Below are 20,989 nucleotides of genomic sequence, written 5' to 3' on the forward strand. Positions count from 1 at the left end.
GTGAAGGAAGGAGTGTACTCAGTTGAGTTTGATGAGCAGGCATGATTCTTCCACTGTTAATGAACATGAATTCTGGCTGAGGATTCAGTAATCAGACCCTGCCTCGGCACTGGCAATGATGAACTGCAGTCCTATACAAGCCAAGCCACCTCCGAAACATTCATGCATAAACTGTGCTTTATTTCTAGCATAAACTGATTTTATGAGTATTGATGTTAGGTCGTATAATCTCCAACTTATAGGGGGAAACCCCGCACTCTTATAAATGTGAGGGACTATAAAATCCATTATATAACCTTTAATCTACTAAAAACCCAGAGTGTATATTATTTTTGCTTAATTCATTGGTAACATGGGTGCTGAATTAATTCTTTCAGATTCAAATCTCCATCTTGTAGGTTTTTCCTTTACCTACTCATGCTTTTCTATGTATTCCTTTATAAATACAGTTCTTGGTTTGTCCCAAATGCTGAAGATGAAACCAAACCATTGCCTTTGGTGTACACGTGTGCTTCCACTAAGTATACACTCCACCTGTTAAAATCTCCTTGAGCAAGCCTAATTTGAAAGTGACATCTATGCCTGTATTTCACGGATTAAACCTTGTCCCTTCTGCAGTGTTGCAAGGCAGGTCTTGTTGAAGGTGATTAGATCTTAAAAGCATCACAGATGTGTATGGGATTAGTGCCTTTATAAAATATGATCAGGAGAGCCTGGTTGCTCCTTTCACAATCTAAAAACACATCATTAGACAGCAAACAGAATGGTGCCTTGATCTTGCTCTTTTAATATTCAGAAAAATAGTCCAATTTTCACAAACTCCATAACTTTTTTTGAAATGGTAATCTAAATGGTTGAGCATATGTCTTTACATATTTTCAAGGTAGCATATAAATTCTATTTTTATTACTGAACTCATCCAGTAATTTTTTTACAATGTGTGGTGAGTGCTGTGTTAATGAAGAATGAAGAATGATAAAAAAAATTAATCAAAGAATTTTAGTGACACATCTACATTTTCTGAATAATTTTCAGAATACTTATGGTTGATTTCTATGAGGAAATAGAACAAGTAAATTTTCCCCTTGTTTTACCAGGACTTAAAATATTTTCTTTAGGTAAGAAGGAAAGTGGTTTTCAGGTTAAAGTTCATTGATGTTGGACCCTGATATCATTGGTCCCTACTATGTTACTCCAATATTTTGGTGTAGCAATTAAAACCTAACACATAGTGTTCAGTCTAAATACTACAAAATTATCTGTAGTATATGTGAGACTCTTAATTGGATTATCTCTCTATTTCAGAGTAGCACATGTTCATTAGTGAATCGAGGTAAACCAAGACTTTTTCAGCACATCGGATAAGGCAAAAGTTGCCAGGGGGAACAAAACAGCTGACACGTGATGATTTGTTTTGGTTTGTTGTTGTTGTTGTTGTTGTTGTTGTTGTTGCTGTTGTTGCTGTTGCTGCTGCTGCTGCTGCTGTTGCTGTTGTTTTGAGACAGGTTCTCTTGAATCACAAGCTCCCTTCAAACTCCCTGTGTGGCTGAGAATGACCTGAAGTTTCTAATCTTCCTCCCTCTGTCTCCCAGGTTCTAGAATTACAGATACATGACTCAGGCCCACTTTATATAGAGCTAAAGATGGAACCCAGGGCCTCAGGCACGCTAGGCAATTACTCTACTGATCAAGCTCTTTCTCAAGCTGTTGTCACTTTATATGTAGTCATTACAGATAAAATTAAAGGCTAAATAAAAACAGTGTTTGCTACTTGATAAATAAAATATGCATTACACTTTTAGTGAGGATGTTACCTTCTTTAATTGTTTCAAACCGTGAGCTTTTCATTGAGATGCATATTAACTGCAGACTTAATAATGTTTCTATATGTTAATAATTTTAAATGAAAAACACTGAAGCTATTTTCCAGAAACATGGGAGGAAGCATTTACATCCTTAAAGGATTATTTTACATTTAACCCTTTGATTTGAATGGTTAACCATATGGGAAGTATTATTATTTTTTTTACATTAGTGCTAATAGCAAGCGTTTTTTGACCAGTGGCGGTAAGAGGATTAAAAGCCACTGTGATAGGTTTGCAGAGATCCCCCTGAGATTAATCCTTGTTATAACAGCCTAGCAGGGACAAGCAACTTGATTTCCCTTCTATTGATTAGGTGCTTCTTATTTTTAATCATGAAATGAATGAAACTCCACAGAGATAATACCATCTTACATTTATATGGTGAAGTTAAAATGTACTATCACAATATTAAGTAGGTCTATTAAACCCTATCTCCTTTTAATACCACTTAATATAAATTCAGGGGGGTCTATGAAGATTGGATATAAACTAAGTATTTGGGATTATAATACATATTATAGATGACCACTTATGCCTCCACTTTCCTTATCCACTAAAGCTAAACCCTATGTCAATGATAAGGCTGTAGAGATTTTTACTTCTGTTTGTTTTAAAGTATCAAAAGAAAAACCCCCTCATTTCTCCTGAGTTATTTTTTAAGAGTATTTCGAAAAGTGGAAAGAGATAAATTTTTGTATCTTTGTAAATTCCAGTTATTCTTAACCCACCACACCCCACCCTACTTTGTAGCCATGATAATATAGACAATACTTCCTGTCCTCTCAGACTCATGCGTAATCTTAAAAGAACATAGGAGTAACATTCATCTATTAAGAGAGACAGAATGAGAGTGGATCTGAATTGGAAAGGAGGGGAGATAGGGAGGAACTGCCTGCAAGGAGTAGAAGGAAGGGAACTCATAGGATCCATTATGTAAAAAATGAATCTATTCTCAATCAAAGGGAAGAATCATTTTAAAAGACCAATCAAGATGGTCTTTATATAATCCATAAAGAAGGTGATGGAAAAATTATTTAATTGGTTAAAACTTAAGCTGGAATGCTGAGAGGTTTACCTTAGTTTATTTATTAAATTACCTTGGACAGTGATGCCTAATTTAAAAGAAGGTTGGAAAAAATAACTAAAAAGCATTTCTGAAAAGAATATTTAAGTATTTACAGAACCTCTCTGTGCAAATGGTTTTGAACTGGAGGGGACTCTTGTAACATTGTAAGTAGTTATTGGTTTATTTTGTAATAAAGTTACATTGTTTCTATTACTAATAAATCTTTATAAAACAAATACATACAAATAGAAGTAGAAACTAACCCAGAGTCTGTTCACAGTTAACACCTGATTTTGATCAGGCACATTCATATGCACTTGAAAATGGAAGGAGTAAAGTTATCAAAACATTCTGTCAGTCAGCATTGTTATAGTAAAGTACTTAAAATAGCTATTTTTATTTTTTATTTTCATAAAGGTCATTGTACCACATGACACAGTGTGCCTTTTTGCTTTGCTGAGTCTTCCTCCCTGTCATTCTCTCTCCTGCCTTGACAGCCCTGATGTATGAATTCTTCTCTGGCCTTTTCTGCTTACTTCTTGTGTAGTTCTGGTCAACCATATCGTAGCCAGATTCCTCTGCCTACTAACCACTTGGTTGTACCCGATGGTCCCTAATTTCTTTACCTCTAAGATGCAGGCACTTTCTTTGTTTCTTTTTCATTTTATCACTGAAATTAGCAATTAGCGTGGAGTTGCCTATGAAAAAAAAGAGGAATCACTGATATCATTATCCTAGGCACAAGAGCTCATTAAACTAATTGGATTTATGTGTGGGTAGAACTGGATTGGACTAGGCTGCCACACTGGGCCAGAGAAAACTTTCAAATAGATATTGTTTAGCCATCTAATTAACAGTCACTGTGAAACAAAAGATTTTTAAATACGAAAATTCACATATAGAAATAGATTCAATTACCGATTTATTTCTCTTGTCTGAAACTGTCACCGTTTTTTAAAGTATAAAGCTCAACGTGAGCCGAACTGGTTATCTTTTTCTTTTCAGAAATTTTTACACCAATCAATTTGAAAATCAAGTGATGAAATAAATAAGTCATTCTATATTGGCTTATGAATATTAGTTCATTACTATTGTCAGATTTGAGCTATGAATTGGTGTTGTGTGACACTATTCCTGGGAGACATCATCAAATATCTCATTCCAGATAATAAATCAATGGAAGACCAAAGACAGGATACTACAAAATTCAAAGTTCGTAAATGAACGAATTGTTTGGGGTTTCATGTAGATGTATACATGACTCTTTGTAGAAGCAGATAGTGCTCTCAGCTGCTGAATCGACATTGATGTCACCCATCGTGGGTGACATCAAAGTTGGAAACCTGCAATGGGGTGCACAAACTGCAGGCAGCTTAACTGATTGGAGAGTCTTTTTTGAGGTAACATAGTTGGTTCTGACTCGCTTTCAGGGAGTTTGACTGGTATCTACCACTTTTAGAGAGTGCTGCTGGTCTCTTTTAGTTAGTTTTGCTCCTCTGAGAGTACTCTAAGGTAGCTTAACTTTTCTTTGCTTTTCCAGGCAGCTTGGAGTCGAACCTCTTCTTAGCACCTTAGTTTGTCTAAGAGGGTCTCTCAGCAGTTCTTACTGCCTATATGTGTTTGGGGGCTGCTGGTGGAGCCTAGCATATATGATCAGTTTTAGGAACTTCCTGAAATCCTTTTAGGTTGGTTTTTTTTTTTTTTTTTTTTTTTTTTTTTTTTTTTTTTTTTTTTTTTTTTGAGTTCTTTGCTTGTTTGTTTTGTTTTTTTACTTCTTTAGCTTAATGACTTTAGGGGCAGAAGTGGAGTGGGGATGGGGTTTAACTCCATTGACAGGAACATACATCAGAGGACAACTGTTAGAAATTGTTTTCCTCCACCATGCAGGCCCTGAAGATTAACCTTGGCCCTCAGGCTTGGTGGCAGCTACTGCTGAGTTGTCCTGTATTTCACAATTTACATTTGCAAGTCAGTGTCAGCTCTGTATTGTTACTTACACAATTCGTTCATTTTCTCTTTGTCATAGTGAATTTTATGTAGCCTTCTAACAAATCACCTTTCCATATATCGATACATCCATTTATTCTGTCAGTATTTTTATTTTTTTTATTAGGTGAACATGTGTTGACTATCCCTTCTATGTAGCTGGGGCTATGAAGGGAATTTTACATAATTAATTACATCTGCTTCCCATAGCAGTTCTCCAAGATAAATATTGGTATTCTAATTGCAAATTCAAAGGCTGATTCCCAGAAGAAGTCAAACAATTTTGAAGGTCAGATTGGTAAGAGCGTTTGGCTCATCTTTATTTCCTAAAGCAGTTCTGTGGCATCCAGAGCACTTAACCAATGTTTATGAAGCAATGAATAAGTGAGACAGGATATACTGTCATGTATATAACACTTCACAAGTGAGCAGTTGAGCACTTCAAACCGTCTAGATTTACCCTCATTTTCTCTTTAGTTACAAATCCCTAGTAATCCCAGTGCTATTGAAGAACTTATTATTATCTTAAAGAAGAAGGGCCTGTGGTTGAAAGATGTTCAGTGAAGTTGCTTATGATCTTACCATTGTAAGAAGCAGGTTTGGAGATAAGACACAGCTTCTGACCCTGGAATTATGAACTGCCTGTACCCACATTTCATAATGTATGTGAATGTACAAAATCTGCTGTGTTCGTGAAGGTGATTTGTGGAAGTAAAAATTTTGCTGATACATTGAGAAAAACTAAGCATGACTATATAAAATAAATTTCAAGTTGTAACTACCTTGATCATCTTTGTAAAATCCAAGGATATCTTATATTCACTCTTCTGAAACCAATGCAATATTTTACTTATGATGCTTATAGGAAATGGGGACGTATGTGCACTTATATGCAGGTGAATTACGATATGTATGCATATAAATGTATACAGACATATCTGCCTATGTTTATATGCATAAACATATATGTCGTGAGATATTCTTTTTCTGACACTACAGATACTTTGCGTTCTCACACACTTCAAATATACTTGTGTGCCTGAACATATGTATTTTGGAACCAGCTGCTGCTGATACACTAAACTTTGCATTTTGTCATTGATTAAGCATTAATAATTTTATCTAAAGAAATTAAGTATAAGATTGCTAGTATATTTGGAACTATAAAACATAAAAATTGTGTGAAATTGTTCTAGAACACTTGATTTCACTAGAAACTATACAGCAACAAAATATACACTTTAGGGTCTTTGTTATAATCTGTTGATCATACTTACACAAAGATATCTTTCTGTATGCTTTTTCAATGTGGGTTCTTTCAGCAGAGGACATGAAATATGAATGGGGAATTATGGAAAGTGATAATTTAGATGTATTCTCTCCTGGAATATCAGTTGAATTAATTTTTTTTATCTCAGCTGCACATATGCAAATCTATATTTTTTCTTTCTTTCAAGATGAATCCAGAATCACTAGTCTGCATTCTTTCATTCCTGGTCAGGAGATTAAAATTGATCACTGGCCACACAAGGGAGTCTCCAGTTCTATCACTGTTCAGTGTGGTTAACGAGACCATGCTTGTCGTCTGTTCTCCTTAAGAAGTTACACGTATTATTGATTCCAGGGGCCATCTGAGACAGAAGGGATGTTGTATGGCTTGAAAATATTTTGCTACATTCAAGAAATAAAGAACAATGAGCCCTTATAGCAACTGGGACAGGTATAGTTTAACTTTGACAAATGAAGATATATATTTTTTGAGCTGGCAGAACACTTCAGGTAGAAATAATGAATGAACATTTGACACTTGATTTAACACAGGTCAAATGACTTGCAGTAAAAGAATGAGAATAACACTTTAATTATTACCCTTTCCTCAAAATGAATTGATGATAGGTTTGTCATGGTAGATCTGCACTTTAAACAAATGAGTCAGGCATAGCGCACTCTTTGTAAGACATCATTTAAATACAAGGAAGCATGGTTTTCTCAAAATCATCTAGCAATACAGAACAGAGAAGACTGTAGGAAAATAATTACCCACTAACCATTCCTGTCTGTTCTCTTTATTGTGAATAAAACTGCTGAATGCCTAATTGTATGGTAAATTGTTAGGCTAGGTTAAATATCTTTTTTCCTCTTCCTAACTATAAAAAATGTGTATTATCTTAATGCATACACACACAAAAACACACATGTATGCACACATGCATATATGTAAATATATTGTCTTGGAACTGGAGGGCTAGGTGGTTGTGAGTGTCACTCTGTGGGCTCTGGATCCTCCACAAGAGGAGCAAGCACTCTGCTGAACAATGTCTCCTGCCCCTCTAACAACCGTTTTACAGAATTGTGGAGGAAGCATGGGGTTGAAGAATTTGAGCTGATTTATGTCTAGTTTTTCTCCTTACTATGAAATATTTGAAAGCACATTCCACTTTTCTGAGCTTCACTTCTCATTTGTAAACAGGCAAGAAAATACACAGCTTACTGATTTACCATGGATCAATAAACCGAGAATATTCCTAAGTAACAGAATGATTTTTTAAAATAAGTTATTAAAGTATTTATTATCAGTGAGCTTGTACAAGGTTAGGCAGGTATATAAGGTGCTTTTCTGGTAAAAATAGTAGCCACAGTAGATTTTCTTTCTTTCTTTTTTCCTTTAAATATATATGCTTGTGTGTGTTTCCATATATTATATTCAGTAATACATATCATGCAATACAAAGAACTGCTCACAAGAATATGTAAATGACTCTAATATGTAAATTGTTTTTATCGCAATTCTCCCCACAGAAATTTAAAGAAAATAACCAACAATTAAAAAAAAAAAAAAAAACCACAAACATAGCAAAAAAGCATCAATGAACACCCGAAGATACATATAATAGGTCAGAACAAAAATCATCTATTCAAAGACTGACCAAAAATGTATCAAAACATTGATTACTCGGTTTATCAAACCAAAAGTTTACGGATATAAACCATTGCTGACATTAAAAAATGTAAAAATTGTATTGGTACTGTCAAACTGTGTGCTATACTGTAGTCCAAAGTGGTTTAGATACACTTGAGTCTAATTTAAGTTTTTTGTTGGTTATTTTATTTATTTACATTTAAAATGTTATCCCCTTTCCCAGTTTCCCCTCCACAGCCCCCCATCTCCTTCCCTGTCCCCCTGCCTATATGAGGGTGTTCTTCCACGCACATGCTTACTCCTGCATCAGTGCTGTAGCATTCCCCTACACTGGGTCATCAAGCCTCCACAAGACCAAGGGGCTCTCCTCCCATTGATGCCAGATAAGGCCATCCTCTGCTACATATGCATCTGGAGCCATGGCTCCCTCCATGTGTACTCTTTGGTTTGTGGGTTAGTCCCTGGGAGCTTTAGGGTTCTAGTTGATTGGTATTATTCTTCGTGTGGGGTTGCAAACACCTTCAGCTCCTTCAGTCATTCCCCTAACTCCTCCATTGTGGTCCCCATGCTCAGTCCAATGATTGGCTGCATGCTTCTGCATGTATACTGGTCAGGCTCTGGCACAGCCTCTCAGGGGACAGCTATATCAGGGTTCTATGAGCAAGCTCTTCTTGGCATCAGCAAGTGTCTTGTTTTAATGTCTGCAGATGGGATGGATCCCTAGGTGGAACAGTCAGTCTCTGGATAGCTTTAATGGAGGCGTGTAGCCGTGGGGATAGGGAACTGAGAGTAGCCACTAGAAAGTCCCAGATGCCAGGGACCCAATAGGTTTCCAGGACCAAACAGGGATGATATTAGCTGAAATACCCAACAAAGGGGAGAGAGAACCTCTAGAGACATAGACATGACCTCTGGTTGAGGAATGGAGCCACTCACCCATCTCAAACATATTAATCAATTAATATTAATTGTTCCTGTCAAAAGGAAATGTAGGGACAAAAAGTGGAGTAGAGATTAATTTAATTTGTGAATGTGTGAGTTTTATATAGCTCAAGAGAGAAGCTAACTTATTTCCAAGGAGTAACACAGAACTATAATTTTGTTTCTCTGGTTTGAGCCACCATCCATTGTAAGTATTGTTTCAATACTGAGTGCAGGAGAAAAAGAAGTTAACATTCTTTCTAAATGTTTATAATTCAGCACCATTAAGAAGCTTAGGCATAAGGCCTCACATTTTTATTGACTGACACTGGGAGGTGGCTAATGTACTACATATCACACAGTGTGATAGTTTTAATACAAAAGGTCCCCTTAGGCTCACAGGAGTGGGAGTGCACCTTGTTGGGGGAAGTGTGTCAATCAAGGTTGGCTTTGAGTTTTCAAAAACCCATTCTAGGTCTCTCTCTCTCTCTCTCTCTCTCTCTCTCTCTCTCTCTCTCTCTCTCTCTGTCTCTCTCTCTCTCTCTCTCTCTCCTTCCCTCTCTCCCTCTTCCCTCCTTCCTCTCTCTGTGCCAGCATGCCTGACTGCCTGTGAGTCAGGATGTGAGCTCTCAGTCTCATGTTTGCTTGCATGTAACCATCTTGCCTATCGTAATGATAATGTATTATCCTCTAATACTTCAAGCAAACCACCAATTAAGTGCTTTCTTTATAGGAGTTGCCTTGGTCATGGTGTGTCTTCACAACAGTAGAACAATACATAGGGCATGGGGTAACAGATGAGGTATCAGCAAATCTCAAGTGCGGTCATCTGGACCATGTTTCTCCTATCAAAAGTCTTTACTGGCTTTGCTTTCAACAACCCTGTTACCAGTGGCTAGAACTACCTAAAAATATGACTTACAGAACTTCCCTGTCAGAACTGTCATTTTGACACTTCCTTTTATGGGTATATGAGTAGCTCTGCCAGTTGCTTCCAGTCAAGTGTTATTCAAACTGACATAACACTCCATCTAATCTAAATTATACACACATCTGATATAATATAAATGCTAGTAAATAATGTTTCATTGATATTTTATTATGGTTATCAATAATTTGTGTTTTAAAACTCAAATAATTAATTATTAATAATATGTGTTGTTTAGGGAGAGATAGGACATATATGTATATTTAGAACAGATACAATTTTCAAAATGTATTATGCCCCAGGGTGTATACCCCTGTATACAACACCATTGATAGAGAAAGCTAAACTGATTATAGAAATGTGCTTCGTTGTTTTGCTCTGGTCATTAATCGCTCTCTCAAAAGTCCTCCTCTGGAAGTAGTATCACTATCACTAAAATTAAGTCAGGTTTTTTTTTTATGTGTCAAGACAAGTAGATAGATAGTTAGATAGATAGATAAATAGATAGATAGATAGATAGATAGATAGATAGATAGATAGAGTTTTCCATAAGCCATAACTAAATATTATTTCTTTGAGGCACCTACTTTACCTACTTTATAGTGTTCATTTGCTGACCCCTATATAATCCTTCCTTTTATGTTTATTTCTGTTCTATAGAAGAGAAAGGCTGAAGATTTGGCTCAACTCCTAGGGTACCACTCTCTACGACAATGTTTATTAATATCTACCTTATCTCTTCAGCTCCCAGCACCACCACCCTTAAAGCTGAAGATGCTCTCATTGAGTCTGACTTTTGCCCTTCATTTTTGTTTCCTATTTTACTTCTCCTGGTGAGTTAGCTGTCATTTCTCATTTCTGAGACCATCACTTGTTAATCTCTTACTCTGTTTATCCTGTTTATCCTAACTACGCTTTCCTCATGAGCTTCATAAATGTATGATGAAGTAGTTATTTACTGGGAGGACAGATCTCTTAGATATCTATGCTTCTTTGTCCACTTTCAGTGAGCCACAGACAGGTGTGTCACCTAAAAACGGTCACACCAAAGCAGAAAGCCAAGACTGCTCTGGCATTGCCACTCTGTCTCCTGCATACAGCTACAAGATACCACATCCTATGAAACTGCCCAAAATCTATCCTAAGGATACCTTTGTATATTTCTGTGTCACATTTGATGTTCAAGGCCACTTTTGAGACCTCGGAATGGATTTGGTAGAGAGCACTGGAACAAATACAAGCTTGGAACTGAGAAGTGTGACATGTCTACCCTGTTTGAGCTAGAGGCTCTGTATGGAGTGCAATGAGGGGCACCAGTTTTTTGTCTATACCAGTCCTCTTTCTGTCTCTGTCTATCTATCTGTGTGCCCCTTGTCTCTTTCACAGTCTCTCTCTCTCTCTCTTTCTCTTCATCCTCTTTCTCTCATACACACAGACAATGCAAATAGTCATTCTATGAAAACTCAGGCAATGTTAATAATTACCTATCTATACAATCTAACTGTTATACACATAGAAACATGTTTGAGAAGCTCAGCCATGTGTTTCTAGGATTGTTGATCAAATACATCCATTAAAAATGTTTTCTGCATCAGAACTTAGTAGTACATATCTGTGATCCAGCACTCAGAAGGTAAGGATGAGAAGATCCCCTGTCCTTAACTACATAGTGAACTCTGGGCTGACATGGGAACACATAAGACCATTCCTTTGAAATAGAAGCACCAAAACCAGCAAACAATTAACTCTTATAACCGTGGCCTCTACTACTGCAGTGAGCCACATAGTACTATAACACAAGTACTTTTGGCTTTAGAGGGAAGCTTTATTTAAATTCATATTTCTTTAAGGATTAGGACATGACGTTCTTCTGCATAGAGAAAGCGTAATTCTCACAATATGATCACAGAACATACTAGAATTGTTACAAATAAAGGCATTATTAGAGCCTGTATTAAAGAATTTATTTGAATAAAACCAAAAAGTGTAATTTAAAAAAGTACCTTTGAGAAAGTAACTAATACAATACAATAGATGTGTGGTACATTTACTCATGATTAACACATTAGTGACACTTCTGAGATTGCATTTTTAAAGGGTCCTCTTCCTCTGCAGAATGTGTGTTTATGGTGGCAGCTTTAATGTTGTTTCCTGCTGTGCAGTTCAATAGAGTATGTTTTTAGGTGGTTGGCTGAGGGTTATTTCGTTATGTATGTCGATGGAGATAAGTGTTTTAATTACTTTTTTAATGTCTGTGCTTTTGTATTTTTCTCTTCTCTTCCCTTTTATTTCCTATTGCTGAGATTACTGCCTCATCTCCACAGCAGGTGGCGATTGCAAATTTGTTTTCTTTGTAAGACTGGTAGATTTATTTTGTCATATAACTGTTCCTTTTTAGTATTTTATTATTAATGATTTCTTTACATTGGAATATAGTCTACTTACACAACCCTAAATAGTAATTTTCTAAAACCATCTAAGAACTCCTGTCATTAAGAAAAAATGCCCGAGGCATCACGCTTGAGTTTCCCTTACCCTTAGTTGACAATGTGAAGATTAAACTTTAAGGAAATTGTTTATAACAAATGCCAAAGGAGAAAAGAAAACTATGCAGATAATTGGTAGAAGTAAAGAAGAAAAGGTGGAGAAAAAAAAGCCCAGGAGACAAACGTACTTTAGTACATAATACCAAAATCAGGGGAGAATATATCATTTTGTGATAGAAATATGTTACATTAATGCATGCATTTTAGAAAAGGAATTTTAATTAGGCCTTTTATTATGTTAAAATTAAATTTTAATTATTAAAATAACAGCTAATTTTCAGAAAATTAGAGAACTACAAAAGCATGAAGAAAAAATAAAAAGCCTTCGTGTCTTTTCCAGGGATTTTTGTGGTACCCCATCATATAGATAAAGCAAAAGTGAGATGAAATCTATATAAATGAGTTAAGAAGTTTTTTTGTCAATAAAGTTATTCATATCCCATGTTTGTCCTATATAATCATACTTATTAATATACTATTTTGTTATTATGTTTATGGGTTTTTTTCTGATCTGGATATAAAAATTCATATATTCTGACCACTGTGGTATGAGAGAATTAATTCATATGTTCTACATATGGTATGAAGACTTATCAAAATATATTTTTACTTTATGTAATAACCAACTGGTTATTGCATAGTCTTACCCAACACTTTTTACAAAGAACTTTTGCTTTCATTAATTGAATACATTACCTTATTTCATCATCTTCAAAATTTGAGAATAGGAAAAGCTCAGTACAACATACCTCTGGTTTTTATATGATTTTGTACAGAAATACCAGTGTATTGTGGGAAGTTATTGTTTGAAGTGCTAGTTCCATTTATAACATTTTTCCGAGTCTCATCATGTTACACTATAACTAGTTGTATGATACACACAAGTAATGTGTGTGTTCGTATTGAAAAGGCTCAGAAGGCAGTTCCAGGAAGCAGATGTTTAATGGGGATTTGAAAAATCAATGAAATGAATATTATTGTGATCCATGGTGATCTAATTTCATAGGTGTTATATTGAATTGTCCATTCTTTCTGGATTCAGCCCGAACACTCAGAACTAACCATATTTACAGTAGGGTGTCAGAGAGAAGGCTGGGGCTTTTATTGAGAAAAGAGTCACAATAGGGTCTCATTGATCTGTTCTCTTTCTAATCAATATATGGATCGGAGAATGATAACCCATATGGCACTATTGTCCCTTGGAAGCAAGATATAAGGCCTTTGACTCATAAAAGTGATCTTTAAGTGACAGATGAAAAACATTGTAATTGTTCATGGCATTGCAAAATACATTTGGCCTTAAAAGGATTGTTTGATTTTCATGTTACAATTGCAACAGCTGGGGTTTCATTTAGGAAAATGTTTTGTTGTTTTGTTGTTCTTATTGTTGTTACTTTGTAGTAGTACACATACACACACTTTTTTCATGATGTTCTGCTTTTCTTTGCATATTTTACACAGTGATTTAAATACTTAAGGTTAATAGATTGTCTTTGAAAACATTTTCCAGGATTTTCATTACCATTTAGATCTTCAATTTGTATAGTTTCATGTTTTACATAGAATAAAAAAATTACTCAGACATGGATGTTTTCTTAGATGTAACAGAATGCATTCATGTACTTTTCTATTTAATTTTCAAAAAAAAAAAATACAGGAACTGGAGAGAGGGCTCTGTAAGGTCTAGAGCATTGATTCTCTTGCAGAGGGCCTGGGTGTGGTTTCTAGTACACTCATGGTAGGCCACACCTACCTGGTAACTCCAGGCCCAGAAGATCTCTCTTCCTCTTTTGTTTTCCAAGAGCACTGTACTTTACAGGATGCACACACACACATACATGCAAGTAAAACACTTAGACACATGAAAAAAACCAAATATATCTTTAAAACCTATTTCTAATATGTCAGATTATAGTTATTTTAAAGTAAAAGAATCCAAGAACCACTGTGTTAGGCAACTTACAGAAGTTTGTCTAGAAAACAAAAATGAGGGGACTGAAGTGTAGTCACTTAGGCTATGGCTCTTTGAGAGTCTAATAGTATTCTTGTTGTGTTTTATAAAAATAAAGAGACCAGAGATATGTTTGGTAGATATGCAGTCAGGTGCAGGGGAAGAGGGTGCCTCTGTGTACCCATGCTGAGGCATCCCTTCCACCTTAGGAAGCATCCATATTATGGTATAGTATAGAATAGAGTTTATTCAGGGCATAGGGAGGGGAGTTGAGAAAGTCAGAAGGAGAGAGAGAGAGAGAGAGAGAGAGAGAGAGAGAGAGAGAGAGAGAGAGAGAGAGAAGAATAGAGGAGTAGAGCCTGGTCATGAGCATGTGGAGAGGGGGAGGGGAATGGAGAGAGAGGGGAAAGAGGATAAGGGAGCAAGGGCAGGAGAGCAAGAGGAGCAAAAGGAGAGAGGAAAGGCAAGCAGCCCCTTTTATACAACAGTCAGGCACACCTGGCTATTGCCAGGTAACTGTGGAGCGGAGCCTAGACTAAATGCCAACAATTCTTAGTGCTTTGAACTGAAAATCTCTGTCAGCCCTCCATCTCTAGTTCTCTACTCACTTGGTTTTGAGAAAACATGGCTTGAGTCCATTGTAATCTACAAAACAAGTGGGAATAGAAGAATGACTTTGCTCCCATTGTTTTTGAATCTATTCTAAGATTCCATTTCCTACACTAAAATTCCAATCTATTCAACTATGACACTTTAATGTATAATCGTATTGTGTAAATGATGGGTTAGGTGGGCATTTAATTCATGTACACCTAAATGTGTCATTTCATTGCATTAGACAAAGATTTCTATCAAGAAAATGATAGCAAAATCTGGTTTGAAAGTTATTTAATATACTATTTCTAGTTTTACAAATGAGTATGCGAGTATCTCAGTCTACAGTAAGAGGTTTTGTTTTTTTTTTTTAAAGAAAAAACACAAAACTAAAGAACATCAATTGTTTTACAAAATCATTGGTGAATTTTATCTAGGTCTCTTTTAGAGATTTTGTCTAATGAATCTGTGCTTAATCTTTCTGGATATTTTAATTTCCTTTTTAGTCCAACACATTCCCTTAATTTAAGACTATGATAATGAAACTCACTCTTCCTCCTTCATGCCCCTTTTTCACAGGGCCTAATCCTTGTGAGTCAGATGATCTGTAACAGAAATTCACACACACACACACACACACACACACACACACACACACACCAGCACCCACAGCTCCCATAATATGTTCTCTGAGAAGAGAGTGTAATCTCAGAAGAAACCACAAGACAGTAAGAGTCAGGCAATCTATTCACAGACATCAGCTGAATAATGTGTACTGGAAAAGTTGAACAAAAGAATTAGTTTTAATCTTATATAACACAATAGGCACCCAGGACCTAAAACATTCTGGTTTTTCTTTCAAACAAAAAACAAATGATTTTAAGTGGCCTCGAGATTTGCAAATAAATTTGAAGAATTGGAAATGCCTTTTTACGTATATTTGATTGTATATACATCAAAGTATAATAGAATATATATATATATATATATATATATATATATATATATATATATATATGACCCACAAGGTAGGTCACACCTACCTATTAACTCCAGGTTAATTTATGACATCTGCCATCAACTTGAGAATAGTAACAGGTCTACAGTGATTTGTTTACTGAAGTCTGGTTTCTGAAAACGTGTGGCATAACAACATCCTGTGTACCTGTTGTGAACACACACAGGTGTACCTGTGTATCTGGAGCATCATCCATTTCTGTAAGCTGCGGGCTTGTACGTGGGATCAGTTCTCCTCTTCACTGCTATATTCTCTTCAGTGAGGATTGTGAGCCATTCTACAAAGCACATTTATCTGGTGGTTGTCTTTCTCACTGTGCTCAGCTCTCACGCCACCTTTAAGTTAACATATCTCATGAAATTCTTGTTCAATAATATTAACACGAAGAAGTGATCCAATGAGTTCTTCTTCAGGCAAATGTCAATGAATGTCTGTGATTCTAAAGCACAGCCCACTACAACTGTAAAGATCAAGGCACATAACTGATTCTTCCTTTATTACTTATTGGATGACAATCCATTACAGAATATTTAGTATCTTGTTCATGTTAATTGAAGTTCAAAGCTTGATATGAGCTTGAGGAGCATGGGTCCTATGTGAACTGCTGTTATTTATTCTGTAAGTTGTTCCAGAGGGAGGTGATTTGGAAACAAAGCAAAGATACATTTTTTTCAAAGAATATCAAATATTGAAAAATAACCAGCAGATACCCAAGAGAGATGCACTTAAAAAGGAAAATACTTCACAAAGGAAGTTTGCTAGAGAAAATAATCAGAAAACACAAAGGCAGTCCAGGGAACCAGACGACATTTTCTCAACCAGGAGAATGGAAGCTGGTCTTAGCTCTGTTCTGTGTAGCCTGCAGCTTGCATATACCACAGACAGGGAATCTGAATATATGCATTTGCGATGCTTCTCTGGGATACTATTGATTAATCTGCATTGATTATATCTAGTTCCAATTATAAGTTTACACATGGAAAAACAGCCCTTACAAAGGCTGGGGAGATGGCATGGTCAATAAAGTGCTTGCTGGGCAAGTGAGAACATCCACATTCAGAATCCAACACCCTTGTAATGAGCCAGGGCTAGGACGTGTGCACAGCAAGTGGGAAGCAGAGGCAAGATCATCTCTAGGGATTGTTGATCAGACAGTCTAGGCAAGTTGATGGCATCCAGGATAACTCACCCACATTGTCTCAAAAACTTACTTAGGTGGAAAGAACTGGAGGATGTCATCTAAAATCAATCTCTGGCTTTACCATACATCAGCACCTGTACACATGTCTACACATAAATACATACATACATACCCAGACATACATATACACAGACAGACAGACAGACAGACAGACAGACAGACAGACAGACACAGAGAGAAAATTGTTCTGTAACTTTCAACATAGCTATTCTGTTTGTATGTGACTCAATTTCCCCATATCTAAAATGGGGATAGTAATACTACCGTGTGTGCCATAGAGTTATTTAGATATTTTAAATGAATTAATTATATACATTTCCTACCTGCCAGGCAATTATCACATGTTCATGCTCAATAAATGTTGAATAAAATTGTCTGTGTAAACAGAATGTACTTGCTTACTGAGAGAAGCTGAGAATTACTGTTTTCCTATACTTCTTAGGGAGATGTTGGTTCGTGTACTAAAACAGCAACAACCAATCCTCTAGCCACTTCCCTAAAGAGCATTGATTTGTTCTGTAGTCTTTGCAAGACACGCCCATTAATAAGCAGCTCTAAAAGGTTTTGTTTGTCGAGCATTTCCCATCCCTTTTTATTCATAAACTCTCATCTTCCCACTAAAAGTTGAATTAAAAAGTCATTTCTGTGTCATTTTGAAATCATCCTCATGTAGACACAAACCTTATTTATTAATATGCCATCGACTCTCAGGGAAGTCTTCTTTTGATAGATGAGGATTTACAACTTTCATATTTCACTTAAGGTTGCCTCATTTTTCTTTCCTCGTAGAACTTTACTTAAATTTGCTAAGATTTAATACTTTACTATGATTTAAACTTTATTCTTTCCGTACTAGGAGATGTGAAGTTTGGAAGAATTTATAAACTATAGAATAAATAAGCCTATCTTACAGCAAAGGCTCATTGAATATTCAGTATGTACTAGGTCTCAATGACATATGAACACACACCAGCGTGGCTGATCTCTAAATCTCTCATTCATGAGAATAATGCCATTTTTACCTGCTTAAGAGAAATGGTGATTATCAGAGAGAGGGAAAGGCTTGAAGTCAGAGATCTCTTGGAAAACAGAGCCAGTAGTGTGTGTGTGAGAGAGAGGGAGGGAGGAGGGAGGGGAAGGGGAGGAATGGAGGAAGAGAGAAAGAGGGAAGGAGGAAGGGGGAAGGAAGGAGGGAGGGAGGGAGAGACACAGAGAGAGAGACAGACAGACAGACAGACAGACAGACAGACAGAATGTATTGACAGTAGTCATTGTAACTTTGAAAGAAGAAAACTCAGAAATCTGTAATAAGCCAAAAGAGATCTCGCAGGTAGAAGATGGTGTTGAAATACATACACACACACACACACACACACACACACACACACACACACACACACACACACACACACTTGGGGCAAGCCAGTAGGGAGGGAGGGGAAAGAAGAGAAATAATGAGGGGATGGGGCAGAGGAAGAATAAGGTTCATATAGACTAGACTGGCTATGGACTTGGAACTAGCATGTAGTTCAGACTGGCACTCAACTCACAATGTAGGCCATAAAATGAGCTTGAGCTCCTGCCGCCCCCTCACCACTGCTGGGATAACAGGCATGTTCCATCACACCTGGTCTGTGCAGTGCTAAAATGGAGACCAAGGCTGTGTGCGGCAACAGATGCGTTCTTCTAACTGAGCTGGCGCTCCGGTGGTCAGTATAGAAACACATTTTCCTTTCTTAGAAAAAAAATATAGTTTTCTTCTTAAGGCCTCTGACTGATAGAATAAGGCCGCCCTATGCTAATTAAGTAAGCTTTACTTCAAGCCATATAAATAGCATTTTAGAAAGGCATCCATATTTCCACATAGGTTACTAGTTTAGTTGAATCGCTGGCTCTGTAGCTCAGTCAAGTTGACACATGAAGCAAATGATCATGGGATCTTGCACAAAAATCACAGTGCTGTGAAGTAGTTGAAGGGGGACTTGTTCCATCTGTCTGGTGACCAAAACCTGCTCCTGGTCACATCATAGCTTTATAGGCACTGATTTTCCATAGTGCCATGACTAGAAGGTTAAAGTTACCACATTGAGACATAAGTTACCTGGACCAGAGACAAGGTCTTCATGACTCATGAGACTCCAGTATGTGACCTGAACTATGTAGGGTGCAGGGATAATTTAATCATACTGAGTCTGTCTAGTTACTGGCTCATTTTTCATTGTCTTAAGCCAACATTCATAGCTCAGAACATCTTGCCAATTCCCTTTGAAACATTTATAGGAAAACTCTGACCCAGTAAATGATAAATCCATCATAGTGCCAAATGTAGATTTAAATGAAAGAATAAGAAACCCAATTGTCTTTGCCCATTTCTTGATCCAAACGAACAATGATGAATGAATAAAAAATATTATCGTATCCAATTCCAACTGTTGAGTCATGAAATCATATACATACAAGTAACTTTACATACACTTAGCAGGTTGTCTTAATTTATTTACTAATATTTAAGACTAATATATATTAAGAATCATATATGTGTTAGGCAAGCATGAAGTTAATATTTTTATTACTTTCTGTCTTAGTTAGGGGTTTACTGCTGTGAACAGACACCATGACCGAGGCAACTCTTATAAAAACAACATTTAGTTGCAGCTGGCTGACAGGTTCAGAGATTCAGTCCAGTATCATTAAGGCAGGAGGAATATGGCAGCATCCAGGCAGGCATGGTGCAGGAATCGCTGAGAGTTCTACCTCTTTATCAGAAGGCTGCTAGCAGAATACTGGCTTCCAGGCATAACAGTGACACATCTACTCCAACAGGGCCACACCTAGCAATAGTATCACTCCCTCAGCTGAGAATATAAAAACCATAACAGTCTCTTAAAGGATTTTTGTTTAATCACCAATCTTTTATTATTCATATAGCTATGCCTGTGTGTGTGCATGTGTGTGTATGTATGTACATCTCTGTGTATGTGTGTGTGTATGTGTGTATGTGTGTATGTATGTATGTATGTATGTATGTATGTATGGATGGATGGATGGATGGAAAGCTTCTGGCAGTCAGAAGACAACTTTGTAACATCTATCAGGCCTTTCTTCTTACATGGGTTCAAACCTCAGGTCTGGAGGTTTGAACAATAGGTACCTTTACCTGCTGAGTCATCTAGTCAACTGTCATCTTTTATGCTTTAATATACATATAGTTTAACATTTATGAGAAGCTGAACTTTGTTTGTAAAGTGCATTTATTCTTTGGGATATATTAATGTCCATTTTTCCCGGAATAATCTTTCTTGCCCATTAATTAAATATGTGCCCATTTTTTTTTTTTTTTTTTTTTTTGTTAGTTTTTAGTTTCCTTGAAGGTTTTTAACGCACCGCACACTATATCCTCTTAAACACTTTTACTGAAAGCATAAAGAAGAGTCTAATTCCCCATTGACGCTGTTATCACTGCATACTATGATTTCTGTATTGTTACACCATATATTTCTCTTTGTATATGCATAACACACAAACACACACACAATGTGAAGTTTGTGATATATATTTAATTTCATATTAAAGAAATATGAGATATGTTAGATCATTGAGAGTTAGGGATACTATTTGCTATGATAAAACACCACGACCAAAAGCAAGTTGGGGAAGGAAAGGTTTGTTTGGCTTATACTTCCATACAGTAATCCATCATTGAAGGAAGTCATGACAGGAACTCAAGCAGGACAGCAAACAGGAGGGCAAGAACTGATGCAGGGGTTATGGAGGGGTGTTACTGACTGGTTTGCTTCTTATGGTTTGCTCGGCATCCTTTTTTAATATAATCCAGGTACACCATCCCAGGGATGATAACACTCATAATATATTTGGCCTCCCCCATAATCACTAACTAATAAATTGTCCTACAGGCTTGCCTACAGCATGATCCTGTGCAAGCATTATCTTAACTGAGGCTCCCGTCCAACTCATGAATATATCTTGTATACA

The 20,989-nt window shown here is 36.5% G+C and overlaps 1 protein-coding gene across 3 annotated transcripts in view; it reads left to right on the forward strand.

Annotated features, from left to right (window-relative positions):
* Dpyd (dihydropyrimidine dehydrogenase) overlaps positions 1–20,989 on the forward strand; it is an 831,933-nt gene that overhangs the window by 311,138 nt on the left and 499,806 nt on the right. The gene's annotated exons all lie outside the window — the stretch shown is intronic.

The sequence above is a fragment of the Arvicanthis niloticus genome, chromosome 4 (genome assembly GCF_011762505.2).
Source record: "Arvicanthis niloticus isolate mArvNil1 chromosome 4, mArvNil1.pat.X, whole genome shotgun sequence".
Lineage (NCBI taxonomy): Eukaryota > Metazoa > Chordata > Mammalia > Rodentia > Muridae > Arvicanthis > Arvicanthis niloticus.